The sequence below is a fragment of the Felis catus genome, chromosome A1, assembly GCF_018350175.1.
Source record: "Felis catus isolate Fca126 chromosome A1, F.catus_Fca126_mat1.0, whole genome shotgun sequence".
Classification (NCBI taxonomy): domain Eukaryota; kingdom Metazoa; phylum Chordata; class Mammalia; order Carnivora; family Felidae; genus Felis; species Felis catus.
In genome coordinates, this window is record NC_058368.1 from 76296515 (window position 1) to 76311798 (window position 15284).

Here is a 15284-nt window from a genome sequence, read left to right on the forward strand (position 1 = left end):
AGGTTTGACAAGTGGGCTTATCTTGGGCACCAGCAAAGTAAGCAGATGTCTGCACCCACCTGCCAGAATCTTCCAAGTTTATATAGACACCTTAATGGGTTTCAATCATGTATTCAGTAGAGACAGTCTCAACACCACTTTATTCTGCCAAAGCTGCATCTCTGAAACAGCTCCTACCGTAGGGAGGAGGGAAATGGAGAAAAGTTGCTTATGTGAATAGGAATAAAAATGTCTGAAACTGATTGTGGTCCTGGTGGCATACTCTTAGTAAATATAAAGACATTGAATTGTACCCTTAAAATGGATAGATTGTATGGACTGTGGATTATAGCTCAATAAGGGTATTTTTTTCAGTTTATTTATTTATTTTGAGAGGGAAAGCACATGCACAAGGAGGGGAGGGGCAGAGAGAGAGGTAGAGAAAGAATCCCAAGCAGGCTCCACACTCTCAGTGCAGAGCCCAATGTGGGGCTCAAACTCACAAACTGTGAGACCACAACCTGAGCTGAAATCAATAGTTGGAAACTTAACTGACTTAGCCACCTAGGGCTATTTAGTTTCACACACACTCACACACACACACACACACACACACACACACACACACACAAAACTCATCCAAACTCTATTAAGGTGACGTTTCTCAAATGATAATCAACATTTTCTCAGAGTGGAGCCTTCTCTAGGTGTGAGTTCCTCCTGGTGTCACCATCGAGCGTAGAACAATGGCGGAGTAATGAGCACCAGTGTCCGGAGCTTGGTTGGCAGTTGTGCTGGGCTATCTAGACATCTGTCTACTTTGGCAAGTCCTTTAACATCTCTGGCGTTCGAGGATCTCACCTGTAATGTAGGGTGTCTGGGCCTGAACGCCTCCATGGTTCCCTCTAGCCCCCAAATTCTATGCATTTTCCAGTGAACAATTGGACGTGCACTTTCATCAACAGAATGCTACCTTCCTATTCAGCATGTCTCTTAGAGTTTTCCCCATTTACTACTAAACTATTTGAAGCCTTTTTCCTAAACAGATATAGGTGTAATCTTGCTTCTAAATCAGGGCAAACTCGTCGACTACTGGCATGCTCCTTGCAATTGTGTGATACCCGCCATTTTTCTTGGAATGGAAAGTCTAGTTAGAAGAAAAACACCGAGGAGATGAATAGTCTGGAGGGCTTCATTTTACAGCCACAGAGGTGTTAATTTTGGAGTTAGCTATATGTTTGAGAAATCAGTCCCCATGCTCACGATATTTGCTCAGATTTTAGAGCATCTGAATACCAGTTGGCCGGTAACGCAGATATTTGTTATTCACACTCTTCTTGACACGTAATACATTTCCAAACATAAAATAGCAACTTCCAACCATGCAGAATAAAGTGGTTTCTGTGCATTACTAAGAAATTGAATACTGTGTCGGCAGAGTAGAGAATGGACTTCAGATAGAGGATATGTTAAATTGTGCGTAGTTGTCCATAATCTTGAGTCTGAGGCAGGGAAGGGGGCAAACTGTTTAAAGTCTTCGCAGTCTGGCAAAGGTCAGTGGCTCCATAAAGTGGGAGAAGATGTACTTCAAACAGTTTATTACTAATAGTTGAGTCTATTATTATGTAAGTTATTGATGCTTATGGTGGAAAGCCTGGAAATTGAATTCCTGAATTGAGTTTCACATACAACCACAAAAACTCACATCAGACATTCTTGCATATTAGTTTAAAGTGTCTTTTAGAATTATGTCTATCCTGCTTTCATTTCTTTTATTTTGCAATTACTGCATAACAACAAGAATAGCTCGTGTTTTCCTTAAGCATCTCTCTTTGCCCGGATACAAGTTCCACAGTGACTATGTTTGCTTTATCTGCAAAGCACGTATCACTTCTGAAACTCAGTTCCTTTCTCAAACGTCTGAGTCTGTGACCTGCAAGGGAGAGGTCAGGCTGCTATAAACCCTTAGAGGAAGAAGTACTCTGAAGTTCTAGCAGAGGCGATAATAATGAAGTCCTTAGTTGGGAATGGGGTCTCCTTAGGGAGCGTGGGGCACTTGAAGACATAACTCTATAGGTTCTTTCTCCCTCATTCCCTACTCTGATTATACACAAATAAAGCCAAGTTACAACATACGCTCACCGAGGGCTTGAGTGAGGGAAATATTATAAAATGAAGTCTATCAAGGTAAGAAAAAGAGAGAGTTGGGCCCACAATTTTCTTTAGATGATGTGTATGAGCTGATTGTCTGTATAAGAACTAGAGGTTAATTTATTCTCATTAAATGACTACCCAGGACCATTTCATTAGGGATAAGAAGGATGTTGCTGAATGCACGGCTCCCAACAGTCATTTCAGCCTTCCATGACTGATAGGAAACTTTGCTTACATTCATTAATTTCACTTCTAAAAAACAGAGAAATGGATGATTGCCACTTATTATCCCATGGGTCACATTCCTATAAATTACTTGAAAATCTGCCCCAAACTAGTAATTGTTCAAAAGAAGTACTAGGTTGGGGTGCCTGGATGGCTCAGTCAGTTAAGCCAACTTTGGCTCAGGTCATGATCTTGTGGTTCTTGAGTTCAAGACCCATGTTCAAGACCCAGCACAGAACCTGGAGCCTGCTTTAGATTCCGTGTCTCCCTCTCTCTCTGCCCCTCCCCCACTCATTCTCTCTCCCTCTCCCTCTCTCAAAAATAAACATTAAAAATTTTTAAAAAACAGATACTGGGTTGATCATATCACCCTTTCTTAGGTATACATAGACTTTTTCATAAAAAAAATAAAAGAATCAATACGGCCACAATTCATTTCTTCATTCATTCAAGGTTTTTTTTAAAAAAAGTGTTTATTTATTTTGAAAGAGAGAGAGAGAATGAGTGAGGGGGGGAGAGGGAGAGAGAGAATCCCAAGCAATCTCAATCTCAGGGCAGAGCCCAATGAGGAGCTTGATCCCACCAATCATGAGATCATGACCCGAGCCCAAATCAAATCAGATTCTTAACCAACCCAACCACCCAGGTACCCCTAGAGACTTTTTAAAAAACACAAACCTGTGAGTTGAAAAAGGCTTAGAGGACCGCCTGCTAAAGGTGTCTAAGCCTGCATCACAGAATCTGTCCCAGTGTAGTTAGCATAAATCAGTAATGAAGCAAGAGATACAGAATCTCCACTGTGGACCAGAAACATTTTCTCCCTAAAACTCAGAAGGTCTGTTCATAGTGGAACTCTGTAACCTAAAACTAATTTAAGAACATTTTGAAATGCACAAGAGGAGACATTATTAAGACCTCTCCAGAATCTTCACAGTATCTATGGAGGCTGTCTCTGATGTGTTACGTGACCATTTTGGAAGCAGGGTAGTTGCAGACGCAACCAGTTAAAAATTTTTTTTTTTTACATTTATTTATTTTTGAGACAGAGAGAGACAGAGCATGAACGGGGGAGGGGCAGAGAGAGAGGGAGACACAGAATCGGAAACAGGCTCCAGGCTCTGAACCATCAGCCCAGAGCCCGACGCGGGGCTCGAACTCACGGACCTCGAGATCGTGACCCGAGCTGAAGTCGGCCGCTTAACCGACTGAGCCACCCAGGCGCCCCGAAGACACAACCAGTTAAAATGAGGTTCCACTGATGTAGGACAGACCCCTAATCCAGCATGACTGGTGTCCTTACCAAAAGAGCCCCACATACTGAAGGAAGATGATGTGAAAACATGGGAAGCACACCGTCCCTAAGGCACCCCAACGACTGCCAACAAACCAGCAGAAGTCAACAACCTCCTCTCACAGCTCTCGGGAGGACCCAACCCTTCCCACACCTTAATCTTGGCCTTCTGGTCTCTGGACCGTGAGACAATGAAGGTCTGCTGTGTGAGCCACCTTGTCCGCAGAAATTAATATAACACCCCTTGTAAAACTTGCCCCTAAGAGTGGAGATTAGTGGGAATACACCTGATATTTGACTGCCTCTTGATCTTGGCAGCATTTCAAAATCACTGTTAAGTCAGTTGAATTTGAACTCACAAAGGTCACCAATGATAACTAATGTCCAAATAGGGGCCCTTTCTTCATCCTGCATTCTTTTACAGCACTGCTGCCCTTCCCTTGGCTCTTGAAACTTCAGTGAAGATCCGGTTCTCTTTTCCACTCGGTGCTTCCTTGTCTTATTCAACCAAATGATTTTACACTTATTTTTCAAGTATCATTATTTTGATGTTACGAATCTAACATCTCAGTGTGATGCAATGACCCAAAATGCTTCACTCTCAAACTCTGAATCCATCATCAGATGTTTCGGGACCTTTTGTCTCACAGCAGCCATAATCATGATCGTCAAGTACACACCCTTACTGGGCATTTTCTAGATGCAGCACTCTGTGTGGGCAACACAGCGAGCTGAACCTGTTACTTGGCCTCTGTGATTAATTACTCTGTGTGTAGTTTTGTGGTCAACTTGACTGTTCTATGGGGTGCCCAGATGTGTTTCTAAAACTATTCTAGGTATGTCTGTGTGGATGTTTCTAGATGAGGGTAACATTTAAAGCACTAGACTGAGGAAGCAGATTGCCCTCCCTGGCCGGTGTGAGTGGGTCTCATCCAATCAGTTGAAGACTGAATTAAACAAAAAGGTGGAGCTTCCCCAGGTAAGAAGGAATTTCCTCCTGTCTGACTGCTTCATGCTGGAACGTTGTTTTTTGTTTCTTTGTTTTTTTGTTTTTTGTTTTGTTTTGTTTTGTTTCTTTCCCACCTTCAGATCTGAGCTGAAAAGTTGGCTCTTGGGTTTTCGCTTGATGATTTTTGGATCAGAACTTACATCATCTGCCCCCTGGGTTCTTGGGATTTTGGACTCAGACGTAACTACATATCGGCTCTCCTGGGTCTCCAGCTTAATACTGCAGATCTTGGAACTTCCGAGTGTCAATAATCACGTGAACAAAACATTATAATAAATCTCTCTCTCGTTTTCTATACCATAGTGTTATGTGATAGATTGATAGACAGATAGGAACACACATGCACACACACCCTATTGGTTTTGTCTTTCTGGAGGACTCTAACACAACCTCATGTCTCTACTGGAGATATCCTATTCTACTTCAGTTCTACAGATGAAAAAAAAATTATTCCAGTAATATGTCCAAGGATGACTGTTGAAACAAGGCTGAACCAAGATTCAGATCCGGTTCTGACACTACACCTTAACCCTACCACAACTCTTCTTTCCTTTTATTTCTGTTGGGAAGCATCACGGGTTTTCTGTGCAAGTCAACTCCAATCCTCAGAAATAACTTTGTCTCCTTATCTAACACTAATGCATCTTCCAAATCTATTCACGTGTCTCCCTCCATTTATATTCCAGCTGCTCCAACTCTGAGTCTTGGAATACATCACAGGTGCAAAAATCAAGCAAACTGGGGTGCATGCCTTTTCCCTTTTCATACTTTCACTGTGGTTTATCAGCTTTTTCTAAAAAGCATATTGATTGCCTCATTCTTGGGTTCAAAAGTCCTAAGTGCACCCCCACTGCCTTACCAAGGGCCATGGCAGGACTTCTGATTTGCCCCCGCTCTGAATGGGTCAGGGCCCATGCTGTACCAATGGTTAAATATTTTCAGCGTCCCTAGAGCGCATTAACATCCATCCTGGGGAGCTTTCTCAATCTCCACGTCTCAATACACCTTCCACCCGAAATTCTTAGGTGGTAATGAATATCTATCTTCTGATATATTTTCTCTATTGTAATTTCCTGCCGGAGGAATCGATTTCAAGCTGGCTCTGTGGTCACCATCTCAGCTCTGATCTCCCCTTCCAAGATTTCAACCCATTATTTTGTTGCATCCACTCTCTACTCCAGCCTCTGAGCACAGCCTTGGATTTGCCCTCTCTATGCATCTCTATATGCCAAATGAGTCACTGCAGGGGCCTCTGACTCCTTACCGAAATCCAACCCATTCCCAGTGTCCAGCTCACAGCCTCCTTCCTCAGTGAATCTCTCTACTCCATCGACACTGAAAGCTATCTCTTCCACTACTTGACTCTAATTGCCCCTCGGCTCACAGGGTGGTCCCACTGTGCCGTGGGAGACAGCGTAACATGATGCTGCCGAGGTGAGAAGGCAGGTAAAAGCCACACAAGTAAGAGACCGGGATGTGAGGTCACTGAGAACAGATATCTGCACCCGGTTCAGGCGGTCCAGGATTTACTTAAAGCACAAGAGGCAGAGGACACAGACCCAGCCCCTTGCACTATGTTACTCCCCCTACCCCCCACCCCGGCCCCAGAGCCAGTGAATCCACTCCATAGCTGACCGCACCTCCCAGAGCCTGCTGTGGTAGAAAGACCCCTTCCTCTCCCTGTGAGGTCTGAGACACGGCAAGCTGGGGACATACCTGGGGGCCACTGACGCATGGGTTTAAGCAAAACAAAGAAGTACAGAACAGAGAAAGGTATTCCCTTACAAGGCCATCAGCCCAGCCCAGACTGTGAGGGCTCTTTATCCCATCGGAAAGAAGTATTCCAGACCCATTCTCAGGTGGCTAAGTGGGAGTGTCTTTCCCAGCTCTAATGGCCTTGCTGTTCGTACAGTCTGAACTGCACAAGTGCATGCTTATCGTTTTAGAGCTATAATTCACATACCTATGTCTTTGACCCTCAACTGGACTGCATACTACCTAAGTAACATAACAAGGCCTAGTTTGCTCTCTGTTTCTCAAAGGACCTTGTATGTGGAGATAGTCAATACTTCTTTAGCCATAAACATGCTGAGGATGGTCGTCCGAGTTCAGGAAGTTAGCACTGGTCATGAGGATTCTCCCAGGCCTCAAGACCAGGGGGAGACGGGCCCTTACATTGTGTAACTTGTGCAACTTCAGTATTTTCACACCCGTGAGCCTCCCTCTCCGGTCACGCATGTCTGATGCCTCCTCCTCTGCCAGCTACAGACGTTCTGGAATCCTTTCTGCATCTAGAAACTACAGGAACTTTCACTTTCGTCCCCAATTCAAAAAATTAGTGACACAACTGCTCAAGGTGCATAACGTACTTACCAAAAACCGTACAGACCACTTCATGGCTTTAGATCTTCTTGGTTTTCATGAGACACATCACCGGAAATAATTTGACGATTTACGACTGGGTAGTGAATGTCACTTTATGCCGGATTATTTATGCCACGCTGAGATTTCAAAGTTAGCGCGAGATTTCAATCAGGATAAATTAGGGTTCACATAGTTTAAAGTGAGGGAGAAGATTTCACCAGCTAAATTCTTCTTGCTACTTCAGGTAGAAAATATTTCCCCCAAATTATTCTCTAATGCTGACATTTATGTTACTTGCCTTTAGAAGATCTTTAAAGAATGGTTTTCCATAGCCCGGTGTCCTAGTTACGAATCACCATTATCAATGGTTTGAAAGGAGATCAGGGTGTAGACGTGGGGCAGTTCTACACTAAGGCACTGTTTTCTCTTGGACTCTCAGCTTTATAGAGGTGAAGGTGACATTTACCTGTTTGGACCCATTTCCACTCATGCCTCACTGAATGCCTCTTACCAACCCCCAAACTGTCAAACCTTAGTGAGCCTTGGACTCAAGAGTAAACTTGGTTCTTTTGTATATTGAAACTACCTCCCTTCCCATGCATTAACTACATGGATTGAAATAATTCGGGTTTACCTTTCAAACCCCGATTTGAGGTTCCAATGACCTGTGATCAGAAGTTACAAGATGATTATACCCAGTACCCCTTTGAAAAGCCCCACCGAGGAGAGAATGGCTGAGAATTTCCCCATTGTGTTCATGCCAAAAAAAAACCATTTAATGGAACACCATGTGGCTAGAATCACTGCTGAAGCTAGCAGTTGATGAAACAAACAAACTACGAACTTAAGCTTGGAGTTCCAAAGCTATTTCTAAAAAAAGAAGTTTCTGGGAGGCCAATAGCCTTTTCATTTCATCATGGTGCTCAACTCCAACAGAAAAAGCTAGATTTTCTTCTTAATCTCCTCCTCACTCTCGGTTGCCCTTCAGGGGGTCCTAGTCCACCTACTTGTGATTTATTGCTACAGAGTTTTGGGTCTTTTCCCCCCCATTTAACTGTTCCACTGTGCTGCCGAAAGCTTAACACCCAGGAAATTTTGGCAGAACCTTCAGCAATGTCTTTATAAAATAAAAAAGCATTCATTGGAACAGACTACCCGTGGCAAGCATAATGCTCCTGGTGCAAAAAAGACAATACCAGTTTCCAATTTTTTGATGATCATGTATTTTGTGAACGGTTCTTATTTTTCACTTGCATTAAAAAAAAAAAAAAAAAAAAGACGAAGACCTCCAGAAGCTCTTTCCTCTGCATGTCTAGCAATAAGGGTATTCACAAACGTCTCCCATCCAACACAGAGCCATGAACTCCTAACTCCTCATAAAAGAACTGGGAAGTGGCAACCGGTAGAAATAACAGTCATTGGACCCTCTTCAAAGTGGAGATATGGAGTCACCTTCACGGCCTCAGGAAGGAGGTGTTGACTTGGAATTGTGGATAAAAGGAATGCTACTTATTTTAATTGTTTTTAATGATTACTTATTTTTTTTTGAGAGAGAGAGAGAAAGAGAGAGAACGAGAGAGAGAGAGAGAGAGAGAGCATGAGTGGGGGAGGAACAGGGAGAGGGAGACACAGAATCCAAAATAGGCTCCAGGCTCTGAGCTGTCAGCACAGAGCCCGATGGGGGGCTTGAGCTCACGAACCACGAGATCATGACCTGAGCCACGGGATCGTGACCTGAGCCCAAGTCAGACACTGAACCGACTGAGCCACCCAGGTGCCCCAGAACACTACTTATTTTATACCGTAACCAGGTAGTGCCTTGTGAAAGCCTCTTCGATTCTCTAGTAGGTACTGGGGAGAAAGTCTGTGCGTACAAAGCTAATCTGAAAAGAAAAAAATGGAGGGAGAGAAGGAAGTGGAGGAGAAGGAGGAAAAAGAAAAAGAAAGGGAGCAGGGGGGCAGGGAGGAGGAGGAGACAGTAATTCTAAAATCATGGCATCGTTGGCCATTTTGTGTCGGAGTAAAGAACGTTCCCAAGTCATTCAAGTATTGGAATATTGCAATAAAATACTTGATGTCTATAAAATAACCTTTGTCAATCAAAACATGTATCACAGTATTAATTCAGTGAAATAAATCATACATTTAGGAAGATTACCATCACTTTCCTTACATAGGTTTTGACGTTTCAAGAGTGATCACTTAGCCATAACATCTTCAAATTCAGAAAACTAAATTCTTGATGACATCTTCATTGAATATCCTATTTTGTCAGTAAAATTCTATTATTTTCTCACAGTCCAGATCACTCTTTAGCACAAGTATCCATGCTGCTTTAGTGGAGACAGTGGTTACAGGGAACATTTGAGAGCTCCATATTTGAACAAATATTAATATTGATAATAGAAACATGTACACAATGCTTGGAATTTGCCACTGTTCAAAGAACTTCACATACATTAACTCATTTAATTCTTACTAAAACCTTACGTGTTATGTCCTCTCCAATGCTCCATTTTAAGATGAGGAAATCACCCACAGAGAGATTAAGTAATTTGCCCAAAGTCTCACAGTGGACCATCTAATACAGGGTTTCCAAGTATCTGAAAGTTCTCTAGGCTTCAAAAATAAATTTAGTACCAGCTTCTTTGCCTTAAACCCGAAAGTGAATTCAAATCTAAATGTTTTCAACATACGGTTTCATGGGCTATTGCCTATTGAACTGTTTTAATTAAGTGTTTCTGTTTCTTCTGAGGACAGAAAATATTCTACTCATGTATTTATGTTTGCTGTATCTTTCAAAGGAGAGTGGTAAAAAATAAGACGTATCAGAAAAGAATAGTAAATTAGGATATATTAAACAATTTGGGCCATTAATTGAGCACCTACTCTGTCTTGCCCCCAAACTACCATATCCCCACCTGGTGGTCACCCGGTGCTGCAACCTTACATTGCATCTACAACCCAATAAAATGCCTGTATCTATTTTGCTTTCTAGACAACACCTAATATACCCAAGCTACAAATGCACATGGTTCTTACTTGACGGATATTGGCCCTACAGGTTTAAAAGAAGAGGTGCCAATACTCATTTCTGAGATCCACAGACCCACCATGCTTAGAAATGATCAACAGCATCTTGTTAAATGTCCCTTCATGAGCATGTCAGCCACGTCCCGTAAGTTTACTTGTCATTGCACAAACAAAAAATTATTTCAGGAGGAAGCACATTTATGACTTTATCCAAAGCCTGTACCCAAAGTTGTTATTCCAGCAAATGGAGAGATGAGTCTTCATTCATAAGCAAGAATGACAGATTTCAGGGCTCAGTTTCATAAGTGAAATATCTAAATGTCCTCTTGTCAAATGAATGGATATTCTCTGGCAGAACTGTACAGAAAGCAGCCTGCATTATCTAATAATAATAGTACGCATACATTTACCATAGTTGCAAAGTTTGAAGTATTTGAAATTGTTTTTAAAATGTGTGGCTTTTAAAACAGGGTTGTCTTAGAGGTGCCTGACTGGCTCAGTGGTAGAGCAGGTGACTCTTGATCTTAGGGTGGTGAGTTCAAGCCCTATATTGGGTGTAGAGCTCACTTAGATTGATCAATCGATCAATCAATCGATCGTCTACATGGTAATGAAATTGTATCATTTCTTCAAAACAATGTCTACCTAAAAAATCTAAGAGTAAAAAAAAAAACAACCCTGTTTGCATTAAATAATGGAAATCTTGGGGCGCCTGGGTGGCGCAGTCGGTTAAGCGTCCGACTTCAGCCAGGTCACGATCTCGCAGTCCGTGAGTTCGAGCCCCGTGTCGGGCTCTGGGCTGATGGCTCAGAGCCTGGAGCCTGTTTCTGATTCTGTGTCTCCCTCTCTCTCTGCCCCTCGCCCGTTCATGCTCTGTCTCTCTCTGTCCCAAAAATAAATAAACGTTGAAAAAAAAAATTTAAAAAAAAATAATGGAAATCTTAGGCACAACAGGCAAAAGTAATTGAGTAAATAGTTTATATAGGGGCAATTCAGTCGGTTAAGCCTACAAATTCGGCTCAGGTCATGATCTCAGAGTTTGTGGGTTTGAGCCCCACGTCGGGCTCTGTGCTGACAGCTCAGAGCCTAGAGCCCGCTTCGGATTCTGTGTCTCCCTTTTTCTCTGCCCCTCTCTCGCTCGCATTCTATCTCTGTCAAAAGTAAATAAATGTTAAAAAAAAATTTAAACTATACAAATTATTTCATTGAAAATATTTGAGTTCTATCTCTAGAAAGAGAAAATTTAATTTATAGATTAAATGATTTATAGATTATAAGAATCTATCATTTATAACTTATAGATTAAATAAAGCTTCAGTTTTTAACAGATGCATGCCTAAGTTTTAAACCACTTGGATAAATACGCTCAGAGGCTCTATCGTTAAATAACCACAAGAAAGAGAAGACTGTGGCTTTTCAGCCAGGTCTAGCTGGGCACGGCGTGAAACGCAATGACCGACCCGTAATTATCCTGTGGATTTAGGCAGAGGAACTGGGCAGTCAGGGTAATTCAAACCCTAATCATCTGCATTTTCCTCACCCAACTGGCTAATTGAAAGAAGATTGAAAAGAGGCAAGAAGAGATAAAACAGTGACTCTTGAGTTCACGAGGGGATGGGACAGGCAAGAAGGCAGAGCAGACATTGCTTCCTGTGGCTGTGTGGAAACACTCCGAAAACACGCAGCTTGTGTCTGCCAGCCACACTCTGCCTTCAGGAAAACAGGAGTAAATGTGGGTGTGGAAAGCAAGATAGCTCAGGAAAACCTTGTTCAAACCAGTCTGTTCCCTAGCCGAGAGGGGAGCTTGCTGGTTATCTTCTAGAGGTGCTGAATGGCTCTTCTGTAAATAATGCTTTGACGCCGAAAGGAAAAAAAAAATAATAATTGACTACTGATTTACAAGAACTGCCATCACAAAATTATTAGGCCTCCTTGGTTCCAGAGGCTAATATTCAATCCTCTAAGGCAATGATAAAGGAAGGCTGGGAGAACAGACCACGCCAAGGGGGAGACTGACGATCAAACATCTCAGGGGGATGATCGCGGGCGAAATGCGACGCGGTCGTTTGACTCCCTCATTGAAGTTCTCATCATTCATAATGCACCCTTTGACTCATTCAACAAATACGTTTTAGGTGCCTTCTATAGCCAGGGGACAGAGATGAATGAGATACAGGCTCTGCCTCACACTTCCAGAAAGTACATTTCTGCCCAATTATCCAGCCGAGGCACGAATCCCTTCCACAAAGTCTCTGCCAAAGCTTTGTACTACCACACTAGAGTTAGCATTAAATTGCTAAGATGTATTCGCATTTTGACGATTACGGCTACCAGGCCACACTTCCTCCCTGTCATATTTATGTAGATTTTGTTTGTTTAAATTTAAGTGCACTATCTTATGGCTACCCCTGTAATGTACCCTCTTTCAAAAAGCGTCCCACTGGGGCGCCTGGGCGGCTCAGTCCGTTACGCATCTGACTTCGGCCCAGACTTCACGGTCTGTGGGTTCGAGCCCCACATCGGGCTCTGTGCTGATAGCTTGGAGCATGGAGCCTGCTTTGGAATCTGTCTCCCTCTCTCTCTGCCCTGCCCCCCCCCACTCATGCTCTGTTTCCTTCTCTCTCAAAAATGAATAAACGTAAACAAACAAACAAATAAATACAAGCATCCCATTGTTCTAGCTTGTTAAAAACTTCTTGGAGCCAGAGTATTCACTAACCCTCCCAACACTGGGTAATTGCACGTGTCACACACAGGCCCACCATGACTTCATCTAAGTCTTTATAAAGATACGGACCAGAGGATTCACAGTTGGGAAACACGGCTGGCCTGCCAGGCTGAGCCTCAGTGATCAGCATCTACAGATGGGTCAGCGGGTTTCGCCACCAGGCTCTTAACTGAATGCTATTCTAGTAACTTATTCAGGGCCCAATTGTAAAAGAAAGGCCTTTAAGAATCCCCACCAATGTAATGATAATAAATTATACAGAAAAGAGACGGTTTAGTTAGGCCCCAAAATACACATCAGGTATGTGTAGAGATTAATTACGTGTACTGATCTACCAAGAAACCCCAGTTCACACCTGGGACCCTGATTCATTTGCAAAATATCCGAACGCAGATAATAAGTTATTATTTATGGCCCCCTGAGTTGCCGAGCAGATGAACTAAGTTTTTACAACCGTCTTCCCCTGTAAATCCCTTGGTCACCCCTCAAGCAAGTTTAGGGGAGCGATTTTCTCTCTTTCTGGTCATAATATCTGTGAGTTCTCAGGCACTTCTGCCCCCGCAGAACAATAAACACTGGAGGGCTGCGATCAGTCACCACTTTATTCTTTGCAGCTAACATGGTTCCTGGCACATAGAGGCAGGCGATACGTATGCATTGGGTGAAGACTAAATTAATGAATACTGCTGCTACCCAATGGCCTAATCTGTCCAGTGTGATTCTGTGACTTTATGAATATGTTCTTAGGCTGGTGAGGACATGTGGATGCAAACGTGAAGGCTGCCTGCGTGGACTTTCTCTGCCTTTTGGCACATTCCGTTCTGAGCGTTTTATTTGTTCCGCTCCTTCACGCGCTCAGCCTGTCAGGGGGGCCCTTGCCTCCTTCCACGAGGCCTCTCTAGACTTTAATGAAGTGTTAGATCCCCTTGCAAAGGTCCTGGGAAACTGAGTTAGTGGGACGTCGGTTTACCCCTCTGCTCCCTGTCTCCCCACATATATGACTGAAACATTGGGATTCAACGACAGGACCTACCGCATGGGACTTCTGGTCAGAGACGATGATCCTTTGTCTCTACTCGCTTCTATTTGTCGTCCAAGATTTGTATAATCATTTATCATTCTAGTTCACTTGTTTGCCATGATATACATACTCTGTACAAAGAAAAAAAGGATAGTTGAAATATGACCCATTCTAACTCAGAAGAAAAAAATATCCTGTATTTGGTGTTTATAATTATGCTCTGTGTTCAGGGGCCGTACTCAAATTATGTGATGCCTTTCAAAAGACATTCAGTTTAATTAAAACCTCATTATTGAGTCCCTACTGTGTGTCACACATATATTTCCCTCTACCTTCGGAACAATAGGAAAAATGACATATTCAAATGCCAGCGCATTTTTCTCTGAAGGGAAAAACCTTCTGAGATGAGATCTTTGTGCATTGGCTAGCAGATGCCAGGAATCCAACTTATTTTTAGAATAATTTTAGGCTCAGTACAGAAAACAGTTGAGTGCATTTTCATAAAGTCCTCTGGTTTCCATGGCAAATGGGGCCATTATTTCTTGTGAAATGGAAGGCTTTTACTTACACTTTCCAAATGCTTTTCATATTGTGCCAAAAACTCAAGTCAGTCCAGAAACAAGTACACCAGTGGCTTATTGTTAAAAGCAGTTCTTAAGTAAAAATGTGGAGCAGGTCAAAATGACTTTCCATTCAGGCCTGTGGAGAACACCAAATAATACACTCCAGTCAAATGGCATGCATTCATCTTGGGTGTAGACAGTGGGGCACATGAAGAGATTCACGACCCCAAGTACTTCATCACGATGAGACACGACTACAATAGGTTTAGATGTCCTCCACGAAAACTACCATGTTTGTTTCTTAAGTTACAAGATGTGGGCTCCAAAAGCCACTTACATGCAAATCTGTCTAATACCTAATACTCATTATGCATATTAAAACATAAAATACAAAAACTATATAATTTTGTAAGCTCTGCTTAATTTCACGGTAGGTGATGGTAATTCTTTCTTCGGGGATCACGGATTTTTTTTAATATTGAATATTAAATGGATTTTGGAAAGGCAACTAATTAGACTAATAAATATCAACATGATATTTATATTGTTCACCGGCTCTTTGCTTGTAAGAAAAAAAAATTATACTATTACTATGGGAAATCAGTTACAAATTAAAACCTTTAGGCACAAATTGGAGTTGAATCACCTTTTCCTTTCAGCACAGAATTTAGTGTTTAGTGTCAATTTTTTAAATTAATGGAGTTAAATCTAAATAAGTTTTGTACTAGAGCGCACCCTTTCCCTTCATATCAGTGTTTATTAGCCACCCTGTAAACTGTTTATATTGACTGCAGTATCTCTCTATAGGAGATCTCTACCCACTAAGATAGGACTGATATTTACATATAACAAATATATAACTAACCAAGGAGGGGGTTATTCAATTATTAAATCCTTCTTCGATATGGAACCTGGAT

The 15284-nt window shown here is 42.2% G+C and overlaps 1 long non-coding RNA gene across 2 annotated transcripts in view; it reads right to left on the reverse strand.

Moving 5' to 3' along the window:
• Nucleotides 1-15284, reverse strand: part of LOC123384898 — a 273919-nt gene that overhangs the window by 50437 nt on the left and 208198 nt on the right. For both annotated transcript variants that reach the window (XR_006596626.1, XR_006596627.1), the window contains exons 2-3: nt 14373-14503; nt 13817-13935 (exon numbers count right to left, since the gene is read on the reverse strand). This is a non-coding gene — a long non-coding RNA (uncharacterized LOC123384898). The remainder of the gene's footprint in view (nt 1-13816; nt 13936-14372; nt 14504-15284) is intronic.